The 9,681-nt window shown below is 44.9% G+C and overlaps 1 protein-coding gene across 6 annotated transcripts in view; it reads right to left on the bottom strand.

Annotated features, from left to right (window-relative positions):
• Positions 1-2,336, bottom strand: part of LOC119212985 (glutamate receptor ionotropic, NMDA 2C-like) — a 43,324-nt gene extending 40,988 nt beyond the window's left edge. For 2 of the 6 annotated variants that reach the window (XM_037463903.2, XM_037463909.2), the window contains exons 1-2: positions 1,266-1,484; positions 918-1,049 (exon numbers count right to left, since the gene is read on the bottom strand). The gene's annotated coding sequence lies outside the window, so the exon portion shown is untranslated. Of the gene's footprint in view, positions 1-917; positions 1,050-1,265; positions 1,490-1,530 lie in introns of those variants that run through there. The other 4 variants (XM_037463905.2, XM_037463911.2, XM_037463910.2 and 1 more) reach the window with 4 other exon arrangements.
• Positions 2,337-9,681: the final 7,345 nt, after the last annotated feature.

Below are 9,681 nucleotides of genomic sequence, written 5' to 3'. Positions count from 1 at the left end.
TTTACAGGAAATCTTTACAAGTCGGACGTAGCAGCCAAGATGAGTGACGGTGACTGACGGGTGGGGGCATTTCTAGATCGGCTGCCCCCCCCCCCCCCTGCGGTGTATCTCAGTGACACCCAATCCATGTGCTGAAGCAAATATGCACTCATTCATTCCAACACTTTGTATCACGTGGCCTTTTTATAACACCAGTCACACTCAGTGAAGAAATGTCATTTCCTTCATTGGAAACATTTTTTCAGAAGCTTTTCAGCAGCTTAGAAGTGAAAGTGAAGAGTTCAATCTCACAGAATAAGCCAAGTCGGGGGGGGGGGGGGGGGGGGGGATAGATGCGATTAAATTGTGGCACACGATGCCCCAACATGATATACAGTACAATCACAATAGAGAAAAGGACAGCTTCAACATGCAGCTTATGACCAATCAATGAGCATTACAGATAACCGATACGACACTATAACACTGCAACTAGAATCCATGATTCACGTTGAGTGAGCTTGCATGTATGAGAGGGTCGTGCACACACACACACACACACACACACACACACACAGACACGCACACACACTCCAAACAGGCAGACCTCAGAGAGGAAGAAATGCTAATATGTCCTCTTATACAGTGGTTCCTGTTATAGTAACAACTGGCTGCTCTGTTTGTGTCAGCAGCAGATGGGAGCTTTCTCTCGAGGAAACTCTTCGCTCATAGAATGTGAAAGTATCTCTGCACGCTCTGGTCTCTGCTCATATTCCCCCCTGAGCCCCCCTTCTTCTTCTTCTTCTTCTGTCGCTGTCTGTTGCTCCATGTCACACTTTTATAAATAAACTACCAATTTGCAGTGGATTAATTGACAGAATCAGGGTGAGAGGGAGTGTGCGTGCCTGTGTGTGTGCGTGTGTGTGTGACAGACTTACCGGTGCTTTCTGCTGTCATCCGACTTGAACTCCTGCTGCTTCATCCTTCCCTCCCCCAGCTGCTTTTCCTCCAAACGTGTGCCTCTCTTTCTGATTCCTTTTCGCCTGGTTTTCACCTGTCTCTCTCAGCACCTGTAGGAGTACGCATTTAGACCGAGCCTCTGTGTGAGAGCGCGTGTGCGTGCGCGATCAGGGACCGTGGGGATACGTGCGTGCGTGTGTGTGTGTGTGTGTGTGTGTGTATGTGTTTGTCAGCTTTGGATGTCTACACAGTCCCCTTGAAGATTTGACAACGTGACAGAGAGCGTATGTGATTCCCCCCCCCCCCCCTACCGAAAAACTCCTCACTTTCTCTCACTTTTCTCGTTCTCTGCGTGTGTCTCCAAATGTTAAAAGTGTCCCCGAAGGCGGAGACAGGACACCAAAAAGGAGAAAGCGAAGAAGAGGGTGACGGGTGGCGCGCGTATGGCGGAGCAGCCAGCCAGTGCGCGTAAGTGTGCCCGTGCGCATAGACCCACTGTGTTGATCTCTGTCTGTATCCCTCAGGCTCCCCCGCCGGGCGGATGGGGAGAGCAGCGAAGGGCGGGAGGGGGGTGGGGGGGGGGTAAAATACCTCTTCAGCGGAGGGGCACAAACGCGGGTAACACGTCAACGGCAGCGGCGGCGGTGGCGCTTCCCCGCCACCTCCTCCTTTCTCCCCCTCTCCACCTCCTCTGTCTCCCTTTCCCTCTCCCACGGCACATCCATGGGAAGTTAGAGAATCTCACAGGGGGTCGCGACGGGGTCCCGTGGTGCACGCCTGTGCATGTCCGGAGCAAAAGTTTCCCCACCCCCCCTCCTCCAGGTCCGCTTATCGGGCGCCGAGGTGAAGGTACTCCGCAGCGAGGGATCCCGCGGTGATGCTGTGACTTCTGAGGTCCCGTGTGATCAAAAAGGATGAGGGGAGGATACGGTTCTGGGGGGAGGTTTCAGCCCCCCTCGTCCTCGTCGCCATATGGATGCGAGGTGATCCAAATGTTGTTGGATGGCGGCAGCGTCGCGCACTGGGAGGCAGCAGCGGGACAGATGGCAGGTCCGCGGGGTTGGGCTGGCTGTGCACTAGCAGGTCCTCATCCTGTTGCACTGGTTCTCTCAACCCGGGGTTTCTCGCTCCTTCTCTCCCTCACCGCCTCACCTCATCTGCCGGTGCCGTCGCACCAGTAACCCTGATTTCCATTTCCTCCTTCCTTAACTCCATCTTTTCTTCACCTCGTTCTGTGTCCTCTCACTCTCTCACAGGAGGGGCTGCATGTGAGACCTGATGATAATGGTGTGAGGATTTAGCCTTCCTCTCCTCCCTCTCACTCACTTCAGAGCAACCCCCTCCTCCCGTCCCAGCCCACTTTTGCTCCCGATTTTTGTCAGTATTATTCAACTTCATCCTGTCATGCACCTTGCCTTCTGCTCCTTAAACCGCCTCACTGTGTCGCTTGTTATTCTGTTGCCTGTCTCTGTTATTTTCCCAGAACCGGTCTAAAATTAATCTCATTAAAAGCGTTGCTTCTCCAGTCTGGACCCCTCAGGCTTTGCACATTGTTTATCAGTGTGAATATGTTTGAATACGTCAATAGACCGACACACAGCTCATTTCCTTGGACTATTGGCAGAAAACAGATTTGGTGACAATATGAGGCCCCATTTGAGGGGAATTAAATGTTTATGACATTCGACCTCCTCATCATGAGGAGCGTTCAAACAGAATACCGTGCATTTTTGCTTGTATATTCTGTGTTGGTTCAGCTAACGGTGGAGACATGGCCTTTGGTACAATCTCAAAACTCAAGTTCAAATCGAGTTGTTTTGCTACCGCAGCTCTCTTCTGCATCAGCTCCATGGACACTTGGCACTGATACATTCGCTTCGATTTTGTAAAATTCTTTAATCAATCATGTCACATTTTCAAACTCTGTAGAACTGTTGAATCAAATCACCAGGGAATGACTTTACTATTTTTGTTCATTAGACATTGTAACTCATTAACATTCGAATTTTGAATCAATAGTAATTACGTTCTGTATTTGTTGGTTCCAAAATATGCTGTTTTTATGTATTTCAGACCATTGTAAAATAACTTTTTTTCCCATCAAATAAATAAAACACATTAGCGGCCTAAAAAAAAATGCTTAAAAATTGGTATTTGTAGACAAATGCAAATGTTTTTGTAGAAAATCTTCTCTTTTCTCTTGATTTTCACAAATTTGTTAGATTAAAGCACATCTTGAAACCTTCCAAAGCTCTAAGAAGCTGGTAAGCAGACCTTGAGTCGAAGTTAGATGACTTTGCATCACCTCTACATGGATGTTCCTCAGAGTATCGACACAGCAAATATACCAGCCAGTCAAACCAGAGAGACAAAGCCAAAAAGACAACCAACAGCATCCATACAAATGCGTCCCTCGGTATTGAATGCTGTCCGTCTCATTCACGGATCAAAGTGCTCATTGGGGAGACAGATCATTTCTCTTCACTCTCCGCTCCTTCTTTCCCTCACGCTGTCCGACAAGTGTTTCAGACCTTTAAAGAGCGCCGTCTTTTGCAGACCGCCGTCGCTCCTGATAAAAGCTGTTTTTCTTCTTCTTGCACACTCGGCAGAGTGTCTATAAATACCGACGCGTGTTAAAATAGAGTTTTCGAGATGTGAGACGCGTGACTGAGGCGTCTATATCTGTATTGGATTTGTGTAGTAGATACAGTGACACATCTGATGAATGGGATATAGACAAAAGAGGACAGATGTTTCAAAGGATAGTCTTTCTCTCAGCAGCTGGACACTGTAAACCAGCCAGCAGAGAACAGATGTTCTCCGGCCAGCAGCCCGATCAGATCCTCAGATTAACTCAGATTGAATCAGAAAGAAACAGAATTGTGTTTACCGCGCAAAGCTTGTTGTTGTTGGTGAATAAATATTTATTACATCTCTGGGTGTTGTGAAGGAGGAATTGTGTTGTCTATATCTTGTGAGATGTGGATGCTTTGAGCACTGATACTGTGCAATTTTCTTCTGAGAAGAAGTAGGAATCCTCTGCATGTGCATCTCCTGCCGGGAACATCTGCAGCTCTGTTGTATCGGAGGTTGTCATGTGTGGAAATTAAACATTAAACAGAGCATTTAAAATTTCAACAACAAATTGAGCATTTATGTCAAAACTTAAAACCCAAACATCAGCTTCTCGAATGTGAGGATATATTGTTTTTGTTCTGTCTATAAAATGTTAAATAACCAGAGTTAATTTTGAGAAGTAAACTTGGGATCTTGGAAAATGGGTTATTTCTTTACTATTTCATGATATTATGAGATTATCCTCCCAGGAAAAACTATAGTATACTAAGACAACCTCTTCTCGCTGTAGAAGTAGCAAAATATGACATGCGATGACAGTGTTTGTTTGTTCTTCACTCACAAATATAGTTTTCCCTAACCTTCAAATGGTTTCTGTGCCTTCACTTTGCCAAACTCTTGCCACGGCATTGTCTTTACATATTTTATTTATTATTTATTTTATTTATTTATGCTGGAAAAGTAAATGTTACTTGCAGCCCTCATCATGGGGAAAAACACCCTGGGACACAACAACCAGCATCCAGCACCATGGACAGCGCTTTTGGTCAAAAGACCTCAGGCAATGCAACTCTCCTCCATAGAGGTCAACGTTCACTTTGAGCACTCTCATCATATCTTTGGAATGTTTGGTCATTTCGCACCATCGTTGATGAATGGCTAGTTAACTTCTTTGGTTGGCAAAGCCAGATCAACCGGGTCTCTTACACATTTATACTGCACACTTTACCATGTTGGGATCTATTTGAAGCAATCCTATCCCCCTTTTTCACAGAACCTAGCACTCAAATGCTATATTTTTTTATCATGCTAAATAACGTGAGCTGTTTTTCCTTCCTCATTGCCGGCAAACAAGGACGCCTTTGTGTTTATATTCTGACGTGTCGTGTTCATGACATTGAATGTGTCAGAAAACAGGGTGGTCACTTATTATTTAGATTTGTCACCTGTTGAGTCTCTCTTTCAAACGGATGTTTTTGATGATTGTCTATTATTTTGTTTGGATAAAGTGCGTTGTAATGGTCTCCAACGCGTTCTTCTGTTTCCATGCTGGAGTTGATCAAAAAACCTGACACTATGAATTAGTCCCATGAATGAATATTGGGTTTTAACCTTTCATACTGCAGACAAAGGCATGTTAGTGAGGCGGGGGGGGGGGGGGGGGGGGGGTTGTCCCGGGGGAGATGGGTAACCCGCCACCAGGGAGTGGGTAACGTTCCTAAAATGTCAACATATTCCGGCTCAGATACCAACAAGTCCTCAAAACTAGTGTACAGAACATGCAGTTTTACACTCAAACAGCCTCAGACTTTTAGACAGAAGAAAACAAATGAAGGTTTGGCTGAGATTGTAATTCTTTTTCTATTCTCTCCTGTGAGTGAAATCACACACCTTATTGATTCAGTTCTCCACAAAAAAAAACACAACGCGACCTCCAACTTTGTCCCAGCGAACTCAATTCCGTGCTTTGAACAAACAACTGACGCTGTTGTTTTTCCTTGCAGGAAAGTCTCTGTGATAATCCATCCTCATTCTGCTCTGCTAGTGCTGCTGTGTCGCTCTCTGCAAATATATCCCCCCCCCCCCGCCTCGCTTTTAATCATCCCCACCTCCACCTAGCATCCACCTGTACGCTCTGACTCCATCCTCCTGGGTGGGGGACGAGGCTTCCATGCGGGATGCGGGCGGTGATGAGGTCTCAGCAGAGGTGCTCGACGTTAACGATACTGGGGAGCTTTATTCTCATATCAATAATCTTCCCTGGACCATATTCATTTGAGTCTTGGACCACTTGTTTTTTCACAATAACGCAACTTAACTCAAATACAGAACCAACACAAAAACCAAAGAAAAAACATTTTCTCCTTTTTATCAAATATACAAATTTAGCAGGAGCTCAATAGAAGACAGGCAACGATACAGTCGTGTCCATCTACGAGTTGTATGAAAAGCCTCATGAGGAATGAAATGGCTTCGATTGTACGCAGTGCAGTGAGTTAGAATCAGCTGTGATTAAAGACGAGAGCGTAAAAGCCTTCTGAAGTGCGGCCTAAGAATAAAAGCCCTTTTTTTTTTCTTCTACAGCTAAAAGAAGACTGAACAATTATCTCAACAGGACACGGAAACCGAGGGGTTTAAACGCCGTCACTGGTGCGTGGAAGCTTTGGATTGCTCTTCCCGTCATATGCGTCGTTCCTTAGATTAACATTGAAGGGAGTCGTATCGTCTAAATCGCTCCACACAATGAGATGTTGCTTATTCCATCAGAAAGGTTTAAATTGCGAGCAGCACGCAGCTAAAACAGATAAAACATAGTTTATTCATAATAATTTACTAAAAAGGTTTCTGTATCACATAATTGATTCTAGCTAAATTATAAATGGCTTTGAATACTGGATTAGTAGATCTTTAAATCTAAAAGTGAGGTTGGCAGCGATGTTTCTGGGCGTCGGGGACACAATCGGACATTGCGCTGTGTGTGTGTCTGTGTGTGTGTGTGTAGCTGTGCACACTGGCGAAAAAGCAAATATTTAAACAGGCAATCATCACTCAATGAGTGAAGGACTGATACGTGAGTGACTGAGGAGGTGGAGGACACAGAGTGGGGCAGAAAAAGACATGTGAGAGAAAGCAACCGTCAGGGCTGAATGAAGAGTTGTGATTAGTCCACATTTGTGTTATTTTTACACACGTGTCAGAGACGGAGGAGTCACCCCGGTGGGAAGGGGCGGGGGGGGGGGACGCGACCCCCCAGGGGTTGGCTTAAATACCAACGGCTGATCCTACACACCTTTCCCAGAGCTCAGGTCAGTTTGTCATTAATCTGCATCTTCATCTGCACCCCCTCCCCCCCACACACACACATACACACCCTCCTCCTCCTCCTCCTCCTCCCTCCTCCTTCTTCAGACACACTTTGAAAACAAAAATAGCTGGAAAAAAGACACGAGAAGTGTCAGATCCATAAATAAATTGGCTCTTTGTGCACCTTGTTTGAGACTGGCTGACATTTTAAAGCCTGCCAGGTATTAATACCATTTTCTCAAGAGACAAAGCTTGTATGCACGGACGTGCATGTGTGTGTGTGTGTGCATGCTTTTGCATATTTTGGTGTGCATAGTGTAAGAGTGACGGAGTGGGAAAGTAGTTTTTGGGGTTGTTATTCGTCTGTGACTTTACCCTCCAGCGTGGCTGACGTTTACTGTTTTATTCTCTCTGAAAATCACTTGACATCCTGACGCGGTCCTGAGCAAATTGCTCTCTCGCCCCCTCTCAAATTTCAAATCTCAAATTAAAAAATCCGTTTCATTCAGTTATATTATTGCAAATACTATGCTTTGTATTGTTGAACAATACAGTTTTACACCAGAAGTTAACAAATGCACATTAAACACACCAAGTAATCCATGTTATTAAGCATTGCTCAATTTGTGTGTATCTGATGCAGACTACTAATGTACGATCACACAGGTGTGGGGGGGGGGGGGCTGGTTTTACGGCTGAGTTGAACCAGCATAGTGTGGCTTCGATAACAATCACGGGAAGGGAAGGAGCTTCAAAGGGACCCGTGTGACGGAGGGTTTAAAGGCTAACAGAGGGGGAGAAGTAAGGGGATGAAGAGGAGGACATGAAAGGTGACCTAAAAGTTCCAAGGTCATTTCTCCCTCTCCTCTCTCTCCTTCTCTCCTCGGATTTTCGAAGTGTGTGTGTGTGGGGGGGGGGGCGGGAGTCAACGGCCATTATCTGCTCTTGTCAAACGTAGGAGGCTCAGTGGGACACCAGGTCACCTGTGATTCCCCGATTGAGGTTCCTGGGCGCACACACGCGCGCACATAAACACACACACACACACACACATGGGGAAACAGCAGCAGGCGTTTCATTAGGCCTCTGATTGGGTCATTCATCACGTCGCAGCGAGGTCACGCGCGCTGATGTCTGCGGAGATGATGATATGTCTGCGAGCCTGCAGGCGTGTGTTTGTGTGCGCGTGCGCATGTTTGTCGGCTTCAAAGGGTCCTTCGTTTCCGCTTTCCCATCCAGGTCAGACGAGTAGGAAATATATCCACAATTGTAAAAAAAAAAAAAAAAAAAAAAGACTACATTTGAGCCGCAAATGCATATTTCTGATGCTTTAAAAGGAAAAGTAACCATTTATCAGGTTGCCTAAAAACCAACAGCAATGTGATGCTAACGTTGCTCAGGAAATAATAATATATCAGTACTTGTCTCTTTGCCCTGGAAACCTGTAGTCGTTAGCCTAGCTTAGCATGAAGACAGAGGGCAGGTGGGGAAAGGGGCTCAGTGCTCTGAAGGTGTGTGAAGTGTGTGTGTGTGTGTGTACAGTCTGTCCATAATTCATTTTGAGTTATTTCTGTACAGTATTGTGTTTACAGATAAGGAGCAGATTATTATCTGAAACTTTATTAATAACACCAAGGCAATCAGAGTGGTTTGAATCTTATAATTTAATTCCCAGAGGATTTAACTATTCCTCTAATGAACATATAGTTGTTTTGTCCCAAGCAGTCCAATACTTGTAGCATAACACTAGCAGTCAGAAGCAGAAAACAGCTGCACAAATGTCAAAATCAAATGGAGGTTGTGTGACAGAGAAACAGAGATTTAAGTGTGTATGGCTTTTCAAAAATGTCCTTCAGGTGCAACATCGAGCACCAAGGGCTTCATTAAAAGAGGCTTCCATCCACTCAAACGAATTTTAATATATGCACACCTCCAATGAACGCTAAATGTCCTGCATAAATTCCTTCCCCGTTGGTGAGTTAATGTACGAACGGACTGTGTGTGGACGTCCCTGTGTGGATATTGTGATATGGAGATCCACTCCACACACAGATCAAAGCTCGGGCCTCAGTTCAGATCCTCGTCGATGGCAGAAGTGATGTTGACTACGAGCACACATGCTCCTTTAATGTACTCTGCAGTAACATCTGTGCGGACAGCAGACCGTAGCCATGTTCACACCTTTGCCAATATATTTACCGTGTTTTGATATGAGATATTGGGTGTGAAGAGGCAACCCTGTTTGCGTCCAGCCTCTGTTTAACATTATTTCCCATAACCCCCTCCAAAAAAAGTTCTTGACAGACCGCTAATGCTGATTTGTGATTTTTAATTATTCAGCATCAATGAACTTTTATGTCTGAGTGTTTGATTCCCATCCACCAGCTTGTCTCATCATGAAGAATGGGGCCTAGATCCCATTGTTGTTGCTATATCGCCACCTAGTGGCCAATCCCTGTCATCAACAGTCACTGATGACCTTAAAGCCCCTGGAGCAGGCAATGTGCATGGGTCAACTATTCATCAATAAAGCAATTTGTTATAATTTGATTGGCTGGCGATCAATTCTTGGTGAACCCTGATTCTTGAGATTAAGATTGACTGCAGCAACACTGTATTAGTTTTTTTTTTTTTTTTAGCTGGATGGATATATAATGTCAATGAAAATCTGAATTCGAGAGTCGATTTGTTATCACAGAAGAGTAAAATTATGAACAATAATTAATGTGGTATTAACACTCTCCAGTTATTTGACCTGTAGTGTTAAATTTGATCAGTGTTACATTTTTACTCTATTTAGAGTTAATTTAACAGAATTTAACGCTTGGGCAAGAGTTAATTTAACAGCCATTCTGATTGGGA

The sequence above is a fragment of the Pungitius pungitius genome, chromosome 21 (genome assembly GCF_949316345.1).
Source record: "Pungitius pungitius chromosome 21, fPunPun2.1, whole genome shotgun sequence".
In the NCBI taxonomy this organism is placed as follows: Eukaryota; Metazoa; Chordata; class Actinopteri; order Perciformes; family Gasterosteidae; genus Pungitius; species Pungitius pungitius.
The sequence above is the reverse complement of the archived record's forward strand: the minus strand, read 5'-3'. Positions and strand labels throughout refer to the sequence as shown.